The sequence below is a fragment of the Ursus arctos genome, unplaced genomic scaffold (assembly GCF_023065955.2).
Source record: "Ursus arctos isolate Adak ecotype North America unplaced genomic scaffold, UrsArc2.0 scaffold_26, whole genome shotgun sequence".
In the NCBI taxonomy this organism is placed as follows: domain Eukaryota; kingdom Metazoa; phylum Chordata; class Mammalia; order Carnivora; family Ursidae; genus Ursus; species Ursus arctos.
Window position 1 is genome coordinate 25351889 of NW_026622941.1, and position 22629 is coordinate 25374517.

The 22629-nt window shown below is 44.1% G+C and overlaps 1 protein-coding gene across 29 annotated transcripts in view; it reads left to right on the forward strand.

The window, feature by feature from the left end:
- Positions 1 to 22629, forward strand: part of PPFIBP1 (PPFIA binding protein 1) — a 173993-nt gene that overhangs the window by 12008 nt on the left and 139356 nt on the right. For 16 of the 29 annotated variants that reach the window (XM_044385587.3, XM_044385586.3, XM_048216816.2 and 13 more), the window contains exon 2: positions 7526 to 7602. The exons of the other annotated variants lie outside the window; for them this stretch is intronic. The gene's annotated coding sequence lies outside the window, so the exon portion shown is untranslated. The remainder of the gene's footprint in view (positions 1 to 7525; positions 7603 to 22629) is intronic. 29 annotated transcript variants of the gene reach the window in all.

Below are 22629 nucleotides of genomic sequence, written 5' to 3' on the forward strand. Positions count from 1 at the left end.
TGGTTTATATAATTGGCTGCTCCCAAGTTAGGGACATAAATATTTACAATTGTTAGATCTTTTTGGATAGACCCTTTAAGTATGTTTTTAGTGTCCTTCCTCATCTCTTATTATAGTCTTTGGTTTAAAAAATAATTTGTCTGACATAAGGATTGCTACCCCAGCTTTCTTTTGATGTCCATTAGCATGATAGTTTTCACCCCCTCACTTTCAATCTGGGGGTGTCTTTCGGTCTAAAATGAGTCTCTTGCAGATAGCTTACCAATGGGTTTTGCTTTTTTATCCAGTCTGATTCCCTTGTCTTTTGATTGGGTTGTTTAGCCCATTTACATTCAGAGTAACTATTGAAAGATACGAATTTAGTGCCATCGTATTACATGTAAAGTCACTGTTTCTGTATAATGTCTCTGTTCCTTTCTGGTCTATGTTACTTTTGGCCTCTCTCTTCGCTTAAAGGATCCCTTTTAATATTTCTTGCGGGGCTGGTTTGGTGATCACACATTCTTTTAGTTTCTGTTTGTCCTGGAAGCGTTTTCTCTCTCCTTCTATTTTGAATGACTTCCTTGCTGGATAAACTGTTCTTGGCTGCATGTTTTTTTCATTTAGCACCCTGACTTGTATCATGCCCATCCTTTCTGGCCTGCCAGGTCTCTGTGGATAGGTCTGCTGCCAGTCTAATGTTTCTCCCCCGTAGGTTATAGACCTCTTGTCCTGAGGTGCTTTCAGGGTTTTCTCTTTGTCTCTGAGATTTGCAAGTTTCACTATTATATATTGGGGTGTTGATCTATTTTTATTGATTTTTTGAGGGGGATTCTGTGTGCCTCCTGGACTTTAATGCCTGTTTCCTTCCCCAGATTAGGGAAGTTCTCAGCTATAATTTGCTCCAATATACCTTCTGCCCCCCCCTTCTTCTGCCATCCCAATTATGTTAATATTGTTTTGCTTTATGGTATCACTTATCTCTTGAATTCTCCCCTCATCATCCAGTATGTTTATCTCTCTTTTTCTCAGCTTCTTTATTCTCCATCATTTTGTCTTCTGTATCTAATTCTGTCTTCTGCCTCATTTATCCTTGCAATTATCCTTCCATTTTTTAATTGCATCTCATTAATAGCCTTTTTAATTTTGATTTGATTAGATTTTAGTTCTTTTATTTCTCCAGAAAGAGCTTCTTTAGTGTCTTCTATGCTTTTTTCAAGCCCAGCTAGTATGTTTATAATTGTTATTCTAAACTGAAGTTCTGACATCTTATTTACATCTATTACTGATTAGGTCCCTGGCAGTCTGTACTGCCCCTTGTTATTTTTTATTTTTTTTTTTTTGATGTGAGTTTTTCTGTCTTGTCATTCTTGCAGAAAGTGGTCACCTTTTTATTTGTAGAGTTGCAACTATTTTCTTAGATCTCCTGTTGAGTTCACAGGTGTTCAGGATAATTTGATAGCTATCTAGCTGAATTCCTGGGACTAGATTAAACTAAAGTGTCCTACTCCTCCGCTATCTTGGACTGTCCTCTGTTGGAGTTTGTATTTAAATGCAGATAGGTACAGTCTCTAGGGTCAGTATCTCTAATCACTTCCTATTACTGCCTCTGGCTTACTTCTGTATTTGACATGTTAAATGCCATTAAGATCTGTTAGTTGATTTTATCCACATGAAGATGTTAAGAATTTGAAATATGGGGGCACCTGCGTGGCTCAGTTGGTTAGGCATCTGCCTTTGGCTCAGGTGGTGATCCCGGGGTCCAGTGATCGAGTCCTGCATCGTGCTCCTTGCCCAGAGGGGAACCTGCTTCACCCTCTCCTTCTGCTGCTCCCCCTCCTTGTGCTCTGTCTTACTCTCTCTCCTACTCTCTGTCAAATAAGTAAATAAAATCTTTTAAAAAAATTTGAGGGGTGCCCTGGTGGCTCGGTCATTAAGCGTCTGCCTTTGGCTCAGGTCACGATCCCAGGGTCCTGGGATTGAGCCCCGCGTTAGGCTCCCCGCTAAGAAGGAGACTTGCTTTTCCCTCTCCCACTCCCCCTGCTTGTGTTCCCTCTCTTGCTGTCTCTCTGTCTCTGTCAAATAAATAAATAAAATCTTTAAAAACATTTTTTTGAAATTCATGTTTGGAGTTTAGGCAGAATCCTAGATTGATGGATCATTTCCATGTAGCTGTTTCATAATGAGTAAGATAGATGAACTCACTAAAGAAGATGTAGAATAAAAAGAGAAGCAAGTTAGAGCTTTCAGGGAACTTTTTTTTTTTTTTTTTACAGAATATATATTTATTAGCATTTTTGTAGTCAAATATTTTTAAAGGCTAGAAAATATGGGGCAAGAAATCATGACAGAATGTGGCATGCTGAGGTTTATTTGAATCTAATTTTGATCAATTATTTCGAGGCCATGAAATTTTTAATATCAAGGGAAGATGTCCTCTATTATGGATAAGTAATGAGTACAACTTATCTTTCATTTGATTTACTTTTGGAAATCTTAGAGAAATGCCTATAATCTGCGGAAACACAACAAACCATAAAATACTTTGAAACTAAAAAAGCAAAATTGAAAATTTAGTTATTTACTGTTACGCTGTGTACAATATATCAAATATTCCCAATTTTATTATTGTTATTTAAATTTTTTACTGAAAGATAGTTGACATACCACGTTATATTCTTTCAGGTGCGCGCTGTAGCAATTCGACACTTCTCTACATTCTGCAGTGCTCACCACAATAGGTGTGGTTTACCATCGATCACCAAACAGTGTTATTAAAATATTATTGACCACATTCCCTCTGCTGCACTTCTGTTCTCTGTGACTTATTTATTTTACCACTGGAAATTTGTATCTCTTAACTCAGCTATTTTGAAGAAGATGCAGAGTAAAAAGAGAAGCAAATACATAACTTCCACGATCTCCTGACATTTAGACACGATCAGGCTAACGAAATTGATTAAAGGAGGAAGAGCAGGAGCCACCAGACAAGGGGAAGGTGGTGGTAGCAAAGGGAAGAAGCAGACCCAACACACGTGGCCTGTCCTTGCCATCCGGCGCAACAGACCCGTTAGAAGGATGGGTCTGAGGAACTGCCCCTGGGCCAGCCACAAGGTCATTCATGAACTTGGAGAGTGCAGTCTCAGTAGCCCAGTAGAGATGCAGTCCAGAGTGCAAAAAACAGGATTGCAAGGGAGGGGATGCACCGCAGGTGGCCCGTTAGCCCAGCCTTTCAAGGAATGAAACCAGGAGAGGCATGCTGTGGTAGTTTGGTGCGAAGCAGGCAGGGAGGGGGTGTGATGTGAAAGCAGCATTAACAATCAGGGGGAGATGGGGCGCCTGGGTGGCACAGTGGTTAAGCGTCTGCCTTCGGCTCAGGGCGTGATCCCGGTGATCTGGGATCGAGCCCCACATCAGGCTCTTCCACTATGAGCCTGCTTCTTCCTCTCCCACTCCCCCTGCTTGTGTTCCCTCTCTCGCTGGCTGTCTCTATCTCTGTCGAATAAATAAATAAAATCTTTAAAAAAAAAAAAAAAACAATCAGGGGGAGAGTGGCCGGGTAGCCCTGAACTCCCTAAGAGTCCTTCTTCAGATGGGCTAGAAGAAAGGATGGGGAACTAGAAAAAGATGTGATTGGAAGGGTTAAGAGTTGAGTAAGTTCACCACAGGCAGTCTGCATTTTTTCAGCCTAATAGGAGGCAGTGAAAAGAAATTCATAGACGAGCCATTGAGGCTCCTGAGAGGCCGGCTCTCAGGATTATTGGTGCAGAGGAAAAATGTGAAAGAATGACAGAAGTCTCTCATCTAAACAATACAAACTGACACATTTGCCGGGATGTGTCTCCAGGCAGGAAATTAATTTATCGAAGTGGAAAGCGGTGGTACAAAACAGAAGAGGAGAATGAAATGAGACAAAGGAAAACTTGACTGTATTCGAAGGAGGCGTTTTTAGGCAGCCAGACTTAGTGGTTCACAGAACCACTTCCCAGGGGAAACCCGAGCACTCTGAGGGGTGAGAAACAGCTTGAGTTTGGTTAAAACTGCACCGCCAAAGCTCGGGGAAGCACTCTGTAGAAGGGAGGTGTCCCGCAGAGAGGTCTCTGCCGTAGATGCTTAGGTCTTCTGTAGTCATCAGTTGAACTGATTGTCTCTAGAGCCATTTTCAGTTGGAAAGACATGGCTTGCACTATTTCAGCAGATGTGTTGTTGTAATGACGTGAGGGGTCTGGGGGAAAAGGGCTGAAGTGATTCAGTAATTAAGAGTATGGAACTAAAAATCAGCACCCCCATCAGTCCATTGGTGGGTCTTTTGGGGGTTGCTTTGAAAGACATCAGGAGGAACTTATCCAGGTGTGTGTAGCATTTCATTTTATGTTTTTAAGATTTTATTTACTATTTGAGAGAGTGCATGAGCATGCAGTGGGTGGGGGTGGGGTGGGATGGGTGGGGGATGGTGCCTGCAGGGGCAGAGGGAGAGGGGAGAGAGAATCCCAAGCAGGCCCCACACCCAGTGTGGAACCTGTCCCAGGGCTCTGTCTCACCACCCTGAGGTCATGACCTGAGCCAAAACCAAGAGTTGGTTGCTCAACCCACTGTGCCCCCCAGGTGCCCCATGTGTAGCATTTTAGATAGGCATGATATTCTTGAGTTCAGTGGTTCTCAGGGGGCCAGCCACATAATTTGTGGAGCCCTGTGTCAAATGAAAATGTGTGTCCCCTTGTTCAAAAAGCAGGAAAAAAAGCAATGTTAAATGTACTAACATAAAAAGCTTTTCCTTCTACACTCTCTCCCTTGACTTGTCCTCATGTTTGCTATTTAATATCATTCTAAGTGAAGAGAAATTCAAAATTTAAATTATTAGCATGATTTGTACTGTTTATATGGTGCAAGTCCAGTGTTAAATGCAAATATTAGAGCATTCGACACATCTGCAGAATTACTGAAATCACACACTTTGTATTTTGTAATTTGTACGTGCGTATGTGTATCGTTCTTACCAGAATGTGGAAACACTGCCCAAAACTGACTACTTGTATTCACTTCTTGATACCTGCGTTCTATTAGTCTTTGTCTTACAGAAGGAAGGGTTGGCTTTAAGGAAGGACTGAAAGGAAAAAGAACCATGGGTTGCCCTATCTCCTTTTCGTTCTATGCCGTTATTTTCAGTGTACGTGGTCGGCTAATATAGGGAACTAATAGGAATAAGAGGATATGATAGGATTCCTTGATTGGTTGTGTTTCTTAGAAAGATACTGTTTTGTTTCTGCATGCAAAGCGGGCAGTGGTACCTTTGAATGGAAAGCATGGCTTCTCGGAGCTGTCAGCACCCACCCACCTGCTCACTTAGTTGTCTTTGTAACACACTTACCTTGAACTAATCTTGCTGGACTCCCATGCATCATGAATCCACAGAAATTCTGTGCTCTTGGGTCATGGCAAACACTATGTAAGAATGGTGACCACACATACTAAACAGGATCTCCTCTGCTCACACACATGCTCCATTTCCCCATCAGACCTCACTTACAAAACACAAGTTCAAAGTTAAGAATCTCAAGTTGATGACAGCAGAGCATTAAACCAAGCATGGAGCCTTTCTGAGCATGGGGTCCCGTGTGACCACACAGGTCACAAGTCCATGAGGATGGCCCTGTTCTCAGAGGTCGAAGAGCACACAGTTAAGCCTGTTTCCTCTTTGGTCTTAAAGACTCCCCTTTATTATCAAAGTTTGCAATGGGTCAGGTTTGTGTCTGGTATCCTAAGGATCCTCTCCTGGACATCAGCACTGTTATTTTTTTTGCCTTTCATACATTTTTTTTTTTTTTTAAATCACTCTCTATTACCTCCGCCATTGCCTTGGTTCACATCCCTGTCAGCTCTGATGTGGATCTTGTGGTGTCTAAGTGGGGTGTCTGTCCCAATCGAGGGCCCCCAAATGTGGGGTGATGATTGGGTCAAAGCCAGTGGTGCAAGTGGTGAAAGAATTCACCTGAGGCAGAACAAAGGAGATAGAAGTTTATTGAATAGACCGTAGGGTGTGGGGGTGGACAGGACAGCAGAGGAGAAGCTGCCTGTAATGAGGCAGTGGGTGGGGGCTGTTTTTAAAGTGGGGTAATGAGGGGCGCCTGGGTGGCACAGCGGTTAAGCGTCTGCCTTCGGCTCAGGGCGTGATCCAGGCATTGTGGGATCGAGCCCCACATCAGGCTCCTCTGCTATGAGCCTGCTTCTTCCTCTCCCACTCCCCCTGCTTGTGTTCCCTCTCTCACTGGCTGTCTCTATCTCTGCCAAATAAATAAATAAAATCTTTAAAAAAAAAAAAAGGGGGTAATGAGAAGGTATGCCGATGTATGGAATTCTCACATTTTTGTTAACTGTGCCTAATTGTAAGTAGCCCATTGTTCACAGGCCCATATATGTGTGTGTGTGTGTGTGTGTGTATATGTATTTAAGATTTATTTATTTATTTGAGAGAGAGAGATTGAGAGAGTCAGGGGGGTGCGGGTGGGATGGGGGCAGGACCAGAGGGAGGGAATCCCCAGGCAGACTCCTCGCTGAGTGCAGAGCCCGACGTGGGGCCCAATCTCATGAACCATGAGATCATGACCTGAGCCGAATTATGAGTCAGACGCTTAACCGACTGAGTCACCCAGGTACCCCGGACAAATGGATATTTTGAGGTGTCACCTGAGGGCCTGTTTGTATTCAGCCAGGGGGGTGCTTGTGGGACCTTTCTACATTTCATTGCTCAAGCCTATTGCCTAAAAGCAGTCTCTACACGCCCTATAGTTGGTTTCTTCCCTGTATTCTACAACACATTGCCAGACAAATCTTCCAAATATACCTTGGACATGAGGCTCCCCTGCCTGCCCCAAAAAGCTTTACTTGACCTCCTGTGGGCTATGGCTAACGGCTGTGTTTTTATACTGGTGGTCCTGGGGTGGAGACTGCAGGGAGATAGGTTTGGTTTGACCTACATGGTATTTAAAGAAATTTAAGTCAATACTTAGTTTGGGAGATTTCACCTAATTGAAATCCAGATTTTTAAAAACAGGAAATCTGGCTACTCTGGGCTCTTGTTTCCTTGTGTTGGGCTGATGCCCTTACAGAACAGGAGGACCTGCGGACTTGGAAAAGAAGACATTTGGATTTACTTTTAGGGCAGATTGACTCATTGTTCTGGCAAAATCGTCACTTTCACTTATGTAAATTTAAAGCAAGCATCTGCCTATTGTGCTCGGGGAATGCTGATGTTTTAGTCTGAGAAATTAAGTTCTCCACCTTCGTAATGGAATGTATTCTTTGCAGCAGCCCTTGGTTACTTTTTTAGGAGAAATATTTCTTGGTCTCACCTGGTCAGTGTCACCACTGGTCACCTGGAGGTCACCTTGTGTCCTCATCTGGGCTTGACCTTTTTTCCCACTCTTGTCTTCCCCTGTCCTGCTGGGCTGAGACCTAAGCTCGGCCCCTCTGGAGTGTTTAAGTCCACTCCACCTTTTCTCCTACTCCTGTTGGCTCTTCTCTTTGAACCCTTCCTTCTCTTTCCCAGGCCCACTTGAAGCAGTTCAGGAAACCTTTGCCGAGAGGCTCCGCCAGAGCTCAGCCCTCAAATTCTGCTGGAAGCAGGTAATGAAATTTTTGGTTTTTCACATGCTCAGGTGCCAAGTGCGTGGTGAGTTCAGGGTGTTTTTGAGGGTTCATTGCCCGGTGATTTTGAGGTGCTCTGATCCGTCCGGTGCCGGTGCCTGCATATTGCCAGGCATTTGGTATCTGGCTGTTTTTTGAAATCCTCTTTTGTGAAAGGAAATAGATTCACCTTCTCTCAGTGAATTATGAGGGCAACACTAGCATCGTCTCCATTTTACAGATGAGGAAACAGTTTTCTTCAAAACTGGCACTCCACATAGCTTGTCCATGACTATGTCTTAGTTTTTCAGATAGATGATATACTTGTCAAAAGCCACAACTGTGCCTTTGTTACCAGAGTCTGTTATCTGTCATCATCCATAAATGTTTACGTGATGAGAGGAATGGTTTACTCGACCGATGTGCGCCAAGGCCGACTCGACGAGGCTCCATGGGGGTGGATGCAAAGGAGACTCAAGTAGAAAAGATGGGTGTGTATTGTAAGTTATACTAGAAGGTATGCCTCCTACCCGTGCACAAATACAGTATTGAGTTTTGGATCTTGGGCTTTGAAGTTAGGTGGGCCTTGCTGTGTCTGTTTCCTCCTTTGTAAAATGGGGGCAATGAGAGCATGTCATTTGTACCGGTGGTTTTCAGCTGGGGTGATTTTGCCCTGGGGGTGTCATTTGGCGACGTCAGGGAACATTTGTCGTGGTACCGCTGGGAATGGAGGCCTGGCATGCTGAACGTGCTTACGATGCATGGGACAGAACAAGGAATGACAAGGAATTGCCCTGACAGGAGTGCTGAAGTTGAGAAACCCTGCCTTGTAGGTTTGTGAAGATGAAGGCAGATAATGGATGCCATCTCAAAGATCATAAAATCAGCTTTTAGGAGGGTGAAGCCCAAAAGGCTCAATTTCAGCGGCATCCGTGATTCCTGCCAAGAAAAGCCCTTATGATGACGATTTCGCGCTCTCCTGTTTAGAGGACTCACTGGAGATTGTTTGTGTTACATTGTGTACTAACACGAGCTGCTAGATTTATCGGAGCCGTAAAAACAATGGTTAATTTTTAGGGTGTTCCTGATCAACTTCCTGTTTGCTTAACTAGTTTGTTCTGTGGAGATAATTTTGGTGTGTGGGTTTAAATCCTCTGTTGGAAAAGGTTTTGGTTAATGAATTTCCAAAATATGTTTTGACAAGAGGGAGGTGAAAAGTTTTTTTCCATGTCAAGACGCCTCATGTTTTTCTAGCCCTAGATTTAAGACAAAGCCTCTCTTCCCCCGTTTGCTGCCTTACCTGCCTGCTGCCCAGTGTTTGGGTATTTGTGGGCGTGGTTTGGAGGGTTGTTGGATTTCCATCTCTTGTTGGTTGTGGGTTTGCAGGGTGATTGTTATTTAAATTTTTTGTAATTATAAAAGTAATATGCACCTTATCAAAGATTTTAGTAGTACAGAAAAACCATAAAGATGTAGTAAAAAAAATTATCGGTAATCCTACCACACAAAGGTACAACTATGTTGCTGTGTTTCTTTCCATTTTTTAAATTTATTTTTTCCATATTTGAAATATTCTGAGCATATGGTTTGTGTCCCCCCCCTTATTTTACTTATCATTATTTTATTCGCCTTTCCCCACACTACAAAAATAACTAAATATTATTTCTAAGGACTGGAAAGTGTTCCTTCTAGGGATGTTTCATGATTTATTTAATCCGATTGCAGAGACTGTTTTCAGTATTTGATGAACATCTTAGGTACTCAGCATTTTCTGTCTTTCAGATCGTTTTTATTAGAACAAAAGGATGGACGTGTGTATGGGGATCTTGACTGATACTGCTATTAGTTGCCAAAACAGTGTGTACTACTTTTTGCAACCAATAGCAGAGTGATATTCTCATTTTAATAGTATTTGGCAATTTTCTAGGAGAAAAGATATTTTTCTTTTTTGTTTATTTGATATTAGTGAGATCAAACATGTTCATATGACTGTTGACTGTATTTCCTGTTTAACAAACTGTTCATGAACTTTGCCCATTTATTATTTATTATTGGCAATTAGTGTTTCCCTCATTTGTCAGAGGTGATGTATTTCACTTATTAACCCTTATTAATCTTCTCTCATCATTATTGCACATATTTTGACCAATTTTTTTTTTCCCTTCTAATTTTCTTTTTGGTTTGTCTTTCAGTTTTGTTTTTGGTCCTATAGGAGTATAAATATTTATGTAGTCAAATCTGTTGATTTTCTTTTCATGGTCTTCAACCTTCCCTTGTCTGTACTGAAATGAACCCTTTTCTGTTCTGGAGGTCACTATCTTGAATTGTCAGTGTTTAAAATTCTGCCCCCACTCTAGACCACTGTAGGGTTTCCTAATGAGGATAAACGGGGCTGAAGTGTGTGGTCGAATCTGAGCACCTACTGTGTACCATGGAAAAACCTCCCCATCTGTGTGTGTGTGTGTGTGTGTGTGTGTGTGTGTGTGTGTGTGTCGGGGGTGGTGGGTGGGTGTGTGAGCAGGCCCAGTGAGTTGAGAAAGTTGATGAGAAAGGGTGGGGCTCGTGTTGGGTAATGGCTCATTTTGTTTGGTTTGAATTTCTTTCGCACAGGGTAGAAGTGTGCTTCCCTGAAGGCAGGGGCTTCCATCCATTCTCACAGGGCTGCGTAACTGGGACTAGCAGCTTGCTAGTGGCTGTGCCTGGCACAGAGCTGGCCCATCACCATTCTTTTATTTCTCTGGTGCCTGAGAGAAGGTACACTGAGCAGAGACTGGCCAAGTCTCCTTCACTCCTTACCCCTTAAGTTTCGTTCTCCTGGGCTCCAGGCTCTGTGTTGCTCAGGCCTCATCAAGGTAATCTGTTGCCCTGTGTGGGACTCCCCTCGTGCCATTCAGCAGCTGAAGCTTAAAGAGGAAGGTAATAATAGCAAATACAAATAGTGCTTACTTGTTTTGCAGAGCGCTTTGACTATGGCTTTATTATATCCTTCTCCCCTCAACCTTAGGAGGTTAAATACTATTTTCATCTCCATTAATTTGGAGGAAACCACCACTCAATAGAAGCATAATTAAAATCTAGAGCTTCTGACCCCAGAGCTGATCCTCTGTACTTAGGAAACAATTCCATCGTTGTAATTTCTGGTTGTAATTTCTTGGTGGTACTACTGGGCAGAAGGTAGCAGCAACTTTGGGTTTGGGAGTCAGGCATATCTTGGATGGCATCCCAGTAGAGTCATGTCTTAAGATTGCGACTTTGTGACTTGTCCAGGCTGAACCGTGGTTTTCTTGTCTGTAAACGGAAGCAACAGTGCCTACCTCGCAGGGATATGAGGAAGATTAAATTGAGATTATGTATACAAGATGCCTAGCACAGCCCCTGACTTAATGCAGGAGCTCAGTAACGATTGCTGCCTAGTCTTAAAGCTAAAAATGCTACCGTTCTTTTTTGTTAAATTTTCAGAATAACTGGCAAACCTGCTCAGACTTGTGAAATTTTAGTAAATACTATTTATATTTCAGTGCAAGGAACATTTCTTTATCTGGCCTATTTATTATGCTGTTGAGTAGATTTTGTTTTCTGTTATGGATGTCAACCGCTTCTCTGAAGTCCTTCTGCTTGGAGAACTTTGTGATGAATCCCCAGCTTAGGACTGTACTCACAGCCAAAATCAAACACGTTTTGTCTACATGTTTATGTAAAAAAGCACAGGCAGTTTTTTGGAAGGGCCATAACCTAGTCATTCCTTTACACATAGTTGAGATTTTTGGCATCATTCATGTTACTTGTTACTTGTCCCATGTACTATAAACATTCAGGTAACAAAGCAGTCTTAAAAAGAAAGTTGTAGGGATGCCTGGGTGGCTTAGTCAGTTAAGCGTCTGCCTTCGGCTCAGGTCATGATCCCAGGGTCTTGGGATCGAGTCCTGCATTGGGCTGCCTGCTTAGTGGGGAGTCTGCTTCTCCCTCTGCCTGACGCTACCCCTGCTTGTGTGCTCATGCTTTCTCTCTCTCTCTCTCTTAAAAAAAATTTGTGGAAAATCATGAGAGAAGAGAAAGCTTCTAAGTAAGTCAGGAGAACAGTTGTTAATTAAATTTGTTTTTCTGCACCATATATAATTGAGTTGGATCTGATTGGTCCTTATGCTAGATTTTGTTATCCACATAAAAGGCTTCCACTAATATGAAATTATTTCTGCCTAAAGAATTTCAACATGAGGATGGTCTTGCCATTTAACTTCTATTGTGTGTTTATTTAGACTTTTTCATTTAAATAAATTGAGTCAAGTAATTATACATTTTAGCTTGGAGTTATATTATAATCCAACGCAGCCTTGTTTCTGTGGAGTTAAAGATAATGCCCTTTGGCAATCTTCTCTAAAATGTATCTTGAATCTTCTTACTTTTGTCCCTGAAGTCATGGTTGCATTTTCAACAATACACCATCTTAGTATTGGAATGGGGAACGGTTAATGTGGGTGGGGCTTTATAGGGTTAATAACTAACCTTGTTCTTATTCTGAGAAATTTAGTCTGTTGTCCTGTGGTTTTCTATCTCCCATGGAAGGGAGAAGACATGATGGTAGGAATGGAGAGACAAAGATGGGAAAGCCTCTTTTTAATGTAATTTATATAAGTTTCATAAATTAGAGTCATAAATTAGTTGCATTTTTATATAATTCATGCCATATGTATATGCTTTACATAACACATGGATACAGTTAAGTATCAATGATTAAGTGAAATTTACGTGATTTCTAAGTTCCTTATGTCTAGAGTTCAAGGATCAAAGTTAATGAACTGTTGGCCAAATCTTGTGACTATTGCAAAGAGAGTGTAGGATTGTAAAATGCCATGCCCAGTTTTAATGGTAGGTAGGCAGTTGTTTTCCTAAAATTCCAGGCCCAAAGTTTGATTTCTTAATTTGCAGCCAGAGTGGACATTTGGGAGCAGAGGTGGGAGTGTTGATAACGGTGAATAGAGTAGATTAAGGGTGGAAGAATACAATTGATGCCGATGTGACTATTAATTTACAGGATACAAAGGCCTTAAAGACAGTCTGTGCTTTGTGATCTCGAGATAACAATCCAGTTGGGCAGCCCTGAGCCCATCTCTTCAGCCAGATCGTTTTGGCACCAGCCCTTTGAAACAAAGCCTGAGAACGCAGAGAGTTTTACCAGGCATTTCTTGTTGCTGGCTGGTTGGCTTATGAAGTAAATAGAGTAATTAGCTCTCATTAGCACTCCCACAAGCTGTAATGCATCCACCTGAGGCCGAGAAAGCCTTGCTCCTGTTCCTGAAAACGTGAAAATCCCCATCTGATCTCTTCAGTCCGAGCATTTTTGCATTGCAGAAACAGAATGCCAACTTGGCAAGAATAAAATCCACCAAGTGTCTCAAATGACAGTAGCAGATCCTGCTGACCAGGGTGGAAGGCTTTCCTCAGAGCAATGACTGGGTCTGAGAAATCCGTGAGCCTTAGATGGCCTTTTCTTCTTTGCCGCCCACTTCTTGTGTATTTGGATGACATGAACCGGGTTTGTCAGAGATATTGAACACTGGTGGTCCTCTGACTTGACCTCCTTAGCCTCTTGTCAGCTGTAGTTCAGAAGTTGCGGTACTGACAGAGTGTCTGGGTTGTGTCAAGTCTTGGAGAACGAGAGCCCTCTGAGGGTGCTCTGTGGCCCTGTTCAGGACCCCCTGCCGTGGAGAGTCCTTGTTTCTCTGAAATACAGATCTGTAGTTATGAAGCCGGGAGCCAGAGAGGCACGTGGAGGAGGGAGACAAAGTCTTGGGGCTTTGCACACAATCCTGGAGAAATATATAGAAAAACTGCAAATTGGTGGATTTTATAGGAAAGAACCCTGAACCAAGAATCTGGCAACTTGATTGCAACATTGATCAGGTGTGTGATCCTGGGCATAAAAGTGAGCTGCTAATAATACCAGCTGTGCCCTCACAGGGAGAGCTATGAGGGTCATATGAGACAACATGTAAAAAGCGATGAAACGTGAAGCAGGAGTGTGATTTTAAAGTTGAGTTTTTCATGTGGAGTACATTATCTACGTTTTTAACATTCTGAACCCAAACCTTTGGCAATAAGACCCAGACACAGTGCAAATACCTGCTTTTGCTCGGACTTCTACTTTGTTACATCCCTCACTCCATCCCAGGCCCTCAACTGGGCTAAGCCTGAATGACTGGGGGATGGCTCCTCACGGTTTTCTGGAAAGTGCTACTGCCTCCTGGGCAATGCTGTAGCAGTCGCCCTTGGTTCTTGCTCAGGCCTGCCTGCCTTCTGGTTTCTTGGGGATGCAGTAAATACTGAAAAGTCGTCGATAATCTGTCAGCTCCAAGAATTATTCCCTCTTATGAAAAGTTTGAAATGCTGGGGATAAGGTGTTCAGGACTTCGTTTCATACTTCTATGGAGAACTGTGTAAGTAGCTTGAGACTGATTTCCTAGGATTTGAGGTCCTGAAGCAAGTATGCCTTACGTGGGGAAGGGCAGGCTCCATTGGTTATGGTTGAAAACATCAGACCCGGCATCCCATGATCTCGTGTCCGTTTTCAATGCCATGTGATGTTGTGATGGGCACATCGCTAGCTGGGCAATGTCTCAGCTTCCTTACTTGTGAGCCTGTGATATTCCTGGGCATTATTTAACCCCGGACCCTGTTGACTGCATTGGGTTGGTGTGCAGAAAGTGATCTGGGCTGACTATCAAAAACGTGTAATTATTAAACCGAGTCACAAACATTTTTCAAAGATCGTTTTCGGTCTCCTAGGACCTCCAATAGTATGTTGTGATAAAACATGTCTAGGGCCTGTAACTTCCTCAGTACAATTGAAAAAATAACTTTCTACACTTAGAAAACAGCAAACAGCCTGTCTTTGACGAGGTGCCCTGGAAGCATGCTGAGACCAGGAATTGGGTGCTGAGGGATTTTAGGGCTGAGGAAAAGGCAGTAGGATTTGGTGGAGGAGAAGCTGACCAGCGATGCAGCCACGGCTGAGGCCCCAGCTGCACTTATGGGGAGCTCTGGAGTTGGGATGGCCCCAGTGGAGGCAAGGGACTGGACCTTTGTATTCCTGAATCAGCCCACTGCTGGCAGCTGGCCACCCCTGCTGGTGGCTTAACCTTGATGAAGCCGTGTCCTGCAGGTGGCTGGGGGCCTTGCCCTTGAGCTGTCAGCAGCCAGGATGCGTGCAGCTGGCTCTAAAAATGGGGTTTGGCTGGAGCACACCATGCCTACTCCCCTGTCCCAAAGAATCTAACCCCTTGTAAAAGAAACAAACAGGAATAGGTGGCACCAAAATACCAGCATATATAGTCTCTTTATCTGCAAAGTCAGGAAGATTGGATCCCTTAGCAAGACTGAAGAGGTCATACCCTTTTGTTAATGATCAACAGATCTCTAGCCTTTCAGAAATTTGTGAGATGCTTGGGTAATATTTACACCTGATTGTGGTGTAGCCAGGGCCAGCTTCTGTGTGTGTGAAATGGCTGACCTCTTATTGAGTCATTTTGCCCATGAATTACTGCATGTTTAGAATATTAATCCTGTGTGTACATAAATGCATTTGTTTCTGGAATATTTAAACTCATGTTGGATTTATAGAATTGGTGGGTCACCTCCACAAAAGTCAGGCAAAGCCGGTTAAGACACACAAACCATCAAACCCAGAACTTTCCAGGGGACCTTATGGCTGGAGGGCAAATAGGAGAGAGTAGAGCCTCTATCGAAGTTCCAGTCACCTGATAGGGCATTTGAATACGGTTGAGGAGAATAATTTAGGAGTTATATTGCCAGAGGATAAGTTAATATGTTTTGAAAAAATGAACTAGTTTTCTGGCATTTCGAAAAGCCAGTTGTACTCAGCAAATGTCTGAAAGTGTCAGGCATGGTTTGTGGTGTGCGTGGGATGGGTAAACAAGGCCAAAGCCGCCCTACATCTTTTCCAACCTCAGCTTAAGTCATATCTGCAAAAGCAGACATGGTTCTTCCTCAATTTTTGCCTTTCTAGTGAGTGAAGGAGGAAATGGGTTCTGCCAACCCATCATCTCAGTAGTTTGTGTTGTGGGGCCTGGAGGTAGGGGAGTCTGATGATTTGGGCCTCGCACAGAGCCAAGGTGTGTGTTCTGACCAGTGGACTTCACTTCCCAGCAAGTCCCCCTCCACTTCTCTGTAACCCTTGTATTCTTTGCCTTGCCACTCAGGAGCTCCGTAATGCCAAGTCCTGCAAGGTGTTACTAACCTGTTTGTATTCCAGGTGTAGTGGAGAGATACATAGGTCACTGTTCCTTATTCGGAAACAGAAGAGCTCCAGCTGCCTTGGTGATAGGGTGTGTAGTCGACACACCTGTCACCTCTTGGGAGGGATGTGGTGACTTGGTGATTATATGTGAAGTAGGCGATCTGCCAGCCAGGTGATCGTATTGCCTGGAAATGGGAGATGGCATAAGATAAGCTTTCAGGGTTTCCTCAGATGGGAAGGACGTTAATGTAGCATAGTGACTGCAGCAGAGGACGGGCTGAGGTGCGTTTGTCAACCATGGGTACCGTGTCTTCCTGACCTCTCCACTTGGATGGTCTGTCTCGGTTGTGATCCCTAGAGTCTCAGGTGATCTGATAGTGCAAGGAGCCGGCAAGGCAAGCTGTAATGTGGTTCGTGTCTTCCTCCGGCTTGTCTGTCTTTCTAACATGCTAACACATGTGCACGGGCATTCTGGAAAGTTCAGACGGGGATCTCCAGCTACGACTTTTCATTGTGACTCACATCTGCAAAGGATGAATCAAGAAGAGTTTCTTTACCAAGAAATTTGGTACTGTGTAGGGAGAAGTAACTCAGCTTTGCAGAACCAGAATTTTAAAAAACAAAAAAGATGGAGGAAGCCTATGAAGAAAAGGGAAAAACCAGAGGTGACCTGGAGGGTGCTCTCTAGAGCTGTGGGAAATAAGTCAGGAATAAGAGAAGCGGACAAAGGTCAAACAGGAAACATTGCCTGTTAGGGCTGCCCGGAGTCTGAGGACTGAGGCAGCACCAACGGGCTTGGAAACACCCTCCACGGAGAACTGCCCCGTGCATCCACCTGCTTTTGCCTCTGTTCACCTGGAGCAGAAGGGTCTGACACACTCCTGGAGAGGATGCTGTTTGGCTGTTGTGAAGGCAAGACCTTGAAGTGTGGGGGCATCTAGCTTCCTTCTTGAGCTGATGTGGCATAACCAACCTGACACAGTGGCTAAGGGCATGGGCCTTGGAACCACAGACACTTCTGCCACTTAGTCAGGTGTGACTTCAGCTCGGGGCCTCAGAAAACAGGAATGCGGATGAAGCTGGTTGTATTTCATGGGGTTATGGTGATGGGTTTAGCGGAGCATAACGAAGTAAGTGCTTAAAACGAGGTAAGTGTTGTTACATACCAGGAGTTGTTATGGGATTTGTAAGAGGCACCTTCCTACACTCACTCACCCCACTGTCACACTTTGATCCTGAGCTTGGTCTCTGCAGGCAGTTAGACACTGTCCAGGCTCTGCTGGGTTATTAAGAGCAGCTCCAGGTCCTTGCCAAGGGCTTTCTGCGTGTCCATATGTTGCCCCTTCTGAGAGTTCCTGTACTTAAACTCCTTGATCTTTTCTAGAGGCCGCTCCAGCAGGGACATCCACACACATTGGCTTGGAATGGGTCTGGGCACTATTTTTAAATCTCCGTGGATAATGGGTTGTTCTGTTAAATATATGTAAATATTCACCTTCTAAGCATCTTTGTACATAAGACACTGGGCCCATAAGGGTGCAGAATGAAGTGGTCTCTCGGGGCTGCCTGCTGTGTGTTAGGGGTTTGCATGATTATGTTATCGTGCCTTCCCACAACGCTGAGAGAGGGTTTTACAGGGATTAAATAACTTGCTCAAGATCAGAGATGATACCCAGTTTCATTGAATGTAAGACCCTCCAATTTCAGCAGTGTTGGAATGCGAAAAAATATCGTTTTAATTAATGAAATGTAGTAAAGAGAAGAACCTAGATGTTCATTCCTGCCTAATTTCAAAGCTTATGTTTTCACCCACCATCACACATAAGAACTTGTGGTCGGTCTAGTTGCGAAAGGCAAGTGAGCACGGATAAGAGGACACCTAACGTGTTAGGACTCGGAGGGGCAGCAATAGAATAGTCGGTGTTTATTGACTACTTATGATGTGGCCAGGCTTTTATGTGCTCTAATTCATGAGAGCATGGTGCCCTTTACAATTACCCTGAGGTGGATACTGTTCTCTTTTTCACAAACAAGGCAGTGGACGTAGGTACTCTTATTCCCATTCAAATGAGAAAACCGACACGCAGAAAACTTCCCAAGGTCACGTGGCCAGTTCTAAAAATAAATTCTATAACATGGTACTTAAGAGTTCAAGTTTACCTCTAATCATGACAGATCTGGTTAAGGTTCCAGATGAGTATGATCTGACAGAAGGCTGCTCATTGTCCTCGAGGAGCATCTGACCCAGACCTGCAGTCAGGAGGAATCCCCAAAGACAGGGAGTGGCACCTGAAGGAAAATGGGAATGTTCATCTCTCCATCCCTAGCTGCCATGGTGCTAAAAATAATCGTGGTCACCCTAGGTTAGGGACCCCTGCTAGTACCATCTTTCTAAACTGGCACTGGCTAGAAGGAACTGAGTTTATTTTTAAATAAAGTTCCAAAGAGCACCTGACGTGGTTTAGAGGGAATGTTGTAAATCGGATGGTTGTTTGGGACTTAGGAGGATGGCTGCATGGAAGGTCTTTGAAGTCCAAAAAAAATCAGAGGGAAAATACTCTTTGATGACTTTGTGTAATTGAAGTCACCTACAGATGAACAGCCAAGCATTCTTTTTACAGCTTTTATGTCGTGTTCTGCCTTCTCAGGCCACGGGAGAGCCCCATCTGTGTTCACACGCTGGCTGGCCAAAATGTCTGTGGCAACTCAACCACTTGGCTTTTCATTTGTCTCTCATTCCTTTTATGGAAGTAGTGATTTTTATCTCAAGTTGGTGTGTTGCTAAAGGCTAGGAGATTGTGTGTCAAGCTGCCATCTAGAAATAAGGCAGAACATTTTTAAATGGATAGTTTTTCTGTCATTTAAAAATAAATTTTGACCGAGTCTGGCTGCTAAGTAGACAGGTATGAGAAGACATGGGAGGAGCCTGCAGAACGTGGAATCCTAACTGCTGGGTAGCAGACTGCGTTCCAGGTGTGTGTTTGCTTTCTCAGGACCAGCTGACCCACAGGTTCCTTATCTTTAGCACAAAGGGGTAGGTAAGATATTCCCACACGTCTCTAAAATTCTTTTGACTCAGACATTTCTTTTTTTTTTTAAAGATTTTATTTTATTTATTCATTCAACAGAGATAGAGACAGCCAGCGAGAGAGGGAACACAGCAGGGGGAGTGGGAGAGGAAGAAACAGGCCTCCAGCGGAAGAGCCTGATGTGGGGCTCGATCCCAGAATGCCGGGATCACGCCCTGAGCCGAAGGCAGACGCTTAACCGCTGTGCCACCCAGGCGCCCCTTGACTCAGACATTTCTAATCCTAACATGGGTTTTGTTCTAATTCACCAGGGTGCCTGCCTCTAACGCCAAATGTTGAATTTGTTGGTCTCTGACTTCTGTTGCCAATGAATCGAAATGGGTGGTATATTTTCAGTTCAGATCACCTGCAGATTGCATTTCAAAGGGAAAGTATTTTTTTTTAAGATTTTACTTTTTTATATACTTACTGTGCAAGAGAGAGCACAAGCATGGGTAGCGGCAGACAGAGGGAGAGGGAGAAGCAGGCTCCCCGCTGAGCAGGGAGCCGGACGCAGGGCTCGATCCCAGCCCCTTGGATCATGACCTGAGCCAAAGGCAGATGCTTAACCGACTGAACCACCCAGGCGCCCTCAAAGGGAAAGTACTGTGGACATTTTCCTTGCACATCTTTTAAATAGACTTACTGTTAATGAAGAGAGTTGAACTGCGGTAGGTTTTGGGTCAAGGTGCCATTTTGCTGTCTTACTTCCTGACAGTCGACCCCAGAGTCAGCATCTCGCTGAGTGGTTCTGAACTGTGGTCAGAACACTGACACTGTGTATAGGTTTGCTGGAGGGATGCCGGGAGCAGAGAACAACTGTTTGGGTTACTTTGAGAGAGGCCCAGCTGTGGAATGGAACATCGAGGTTGGGACAAGGCTCAGATGAGGCTGAGGGTGGGGCAGGAAAAATGTATTCCTCTGCAGCCCACTGTACCAGCAGCGGGATTCTAACTGTGGTTCCAAGTCCATGTCTCAAAAGGGTCCTCTTTCCTCTGGCTCAGGGCTGTCTGATAACACTGAATTTAATCCACTGTGGCCCGGCCCTGGTCACTGCCCTGGGTGGGGCTTACAGTGGGCTTACAGTGCTACGAAGAGAGCAGAACTTCTTCATGTGGGTGACTGACAAGTCTGAGCTCGCTGTCCATAATGCAGCCTCTATCATCACTCAGTCCAGCTGGGTTGGGGATTGTGCTCAGCGGGGCCCTGGGTGAATGCTGTTTTGTGCCCTGTTGTGTAGTGTCCTTCCACAGCCTTTTCTGGCTTACTGTCCAGAGGCTGAAGGCCATTGGCTGCCCTGCCGGAGAACCCATCTGCTTGTAGGAGCTGACCTCACAGATCGGCCTACAGCCCAAGGGTGCTCAGGAGAGCTTTCTGTGGATGTGACCAGAATACTGTAGGACATGTGTTGGGAAAGCCCCTGGTGCTGGGTGGGTTCTCACCAAGGAGCCTTCACGTTCTGTGACTAACTCTCTCTGGGTAGCAGAGTTCCTGTCAATTGGTGATCTGTGAACGGAATAAAAAACCATTCTTGTCTGCGGAATATGTCGGTGATAAGGAAAAGGTCCCTAAGAAAATACATCCATCACTTCGGGCCTTAGGCTCAGGGACTCAACCTGCACAAGTCCAGAGAGTACCATTCACGTCATTCTTCTTGCTGGCCCTCATCTGATTCCCTCAGTCATTCTCCATACGTTTGAGAACATTTTCGGGGAGATCATCTATTAAGGGAGATGGAGCTGGCTGAGGCCAGTAATCACGAAGGTCCTACCTCTCTTCTTCCTCCGGGTCTTCAAATTGAACAATGAGAGAATACTTTCTGAATTTTATGTGTTATCTAAAAAATTGATGGAAGAGGCACTTGATAAGCGACTCTTGCTTGTGCCTCGGATAATCCTGCTGTCTCACCGAATTGAACAGGGCACAAAAAGGTGACTTTGAGGAATACCAGTGTTTCAGCAAATTTGATACCAAGGGTGCTTAACAATTCCCATCTGGTTAACATTCAGTGCTCAGGTGTGTATTAATGGTAAATTACTTAAAACTGGCAACTTGTAGACATCAGCTGGCAGTCCTGTTAAGATTTCTGGTGTATTCTGAAGATAACGCATAGCCATGCATAAGCAAGACAACTGTGGTAGAGGCACCGATGCTGGTAGAGGTAGTGGTCATCTCTGGCCAACAACAGTGTTTTTTTTTTTTTCCTAAAGACTCATTTATTTTGTTGGGGGGAGAGAGTGAGCAGTCGGGACTGGCAGAAGGAGAGGGAGAGAGAATCTTAAGCAGACTCCAGGCTAAGCCTGGACCCTGACAGAGGACTTCATCTCATGACCTTGAGATCATGACCTGAGCTGAAACCAAGAGTTGGTCACTTAACCAACTGAGCCACCCAGGCACCTCCCAACAAAACAGTTTTTTAAATTAATTTATTTGTTTAGAAGATTTTATTTATTTGTGAGAGAGAGAGAATGAGCATAAGCAGGGGGAGCGGGAGAGGGAGAAGCAGGCTCCCCACTGAGCAGGGAGCCCTATGCGGGGCTCGATTCCAGGACCGTGGGATCATGACCTGAGCCAAAGGCTGGTGCTTAACCAACTGAGCCACCCAGACGCCCCCAACAAAACAGTTTTAAATGAATGGTTCCTTCCTTACATATTGCCATTCACCAGATTTCTCAGCCTCTGCTTGAAATGCTTGCTGTATGAAAACTGGTATTTTCTTTGGTCTAAAAAAAAAAAAAGTGCATTAGGAGGAAATGATTTGGAATTTCAAAGTGCTCACCACAGGGTTCATACTCAGCATTTTTATGTGATTGGGAGTTGTGGTTGAAACAAAGCTGGGAGAGACCACTGGTGACAGAATTCAGAAAATAATCCTTTCGAGAGGACGTGCTGAAGTGAAGCGGTTACTATTTTAATTAACAGGGCTATATGTTGTGTGGTGAACTTACATTTAAAAAATCAGCTAAAAATGAAGATGACTTGATCGGACAGATACTTCCTGGGGGTTGTTGTTGAGCACGAATGTGTGATGTTCTGCTAAGGGAGAGTGAAGGAAAGTTAACCTTACCACATGTAGCAGATTTAATGGGAGTTAGTGTCCAGTTTCCTGGAGAAAACACTCCCTTTGTGCTCTGTGTTGGAGATTCTTGTGCTAGACTCCATACACTCCCATTTTAAGGAATGTTGCCACTTTGGAAGGTTGCCAGTGTTAGGGTGGGGAGATAGTATGACCAGAGGTCTGGAAATGGTGACCTGTTCAGAGTGGTTTGAAGAACTGGAGTTTGATGCCCTAGGGAGTGAAGGGGGACAGGGCTGCTATGTAAAACTTTTGTCAGCTTACCACGCAGAAGTATTGTTTTATCCCTGAGCACAGTCCTCATTGGAGATGAGGCTGGGGTGGGGTGGGCAAAATGACTCAGGGGAGGCAGGGCCTTCCAGTAACTGCATGAGACTAGCGATTTCAAGGAGGTAGAGGGATTCATTGAGATGTGTCAGAAAATAGTTAGACTTTAGTAAGGTGGTGTGATTTTGTAAAAGAGCTGGTTCTTTCGGTTCTTTTCAAAAATGGTTTTATTCACAGAAAGAGAATGGTGGGAAAAAGGCATTCCTTTTCCATAGGTCATAGAAAGTACAACAACTGCTTACTTCTGAGGAGAGCTGAAAAAGCTCTGGAAACCTCTCTTAACATGGCTTTTCTTGTTCCTT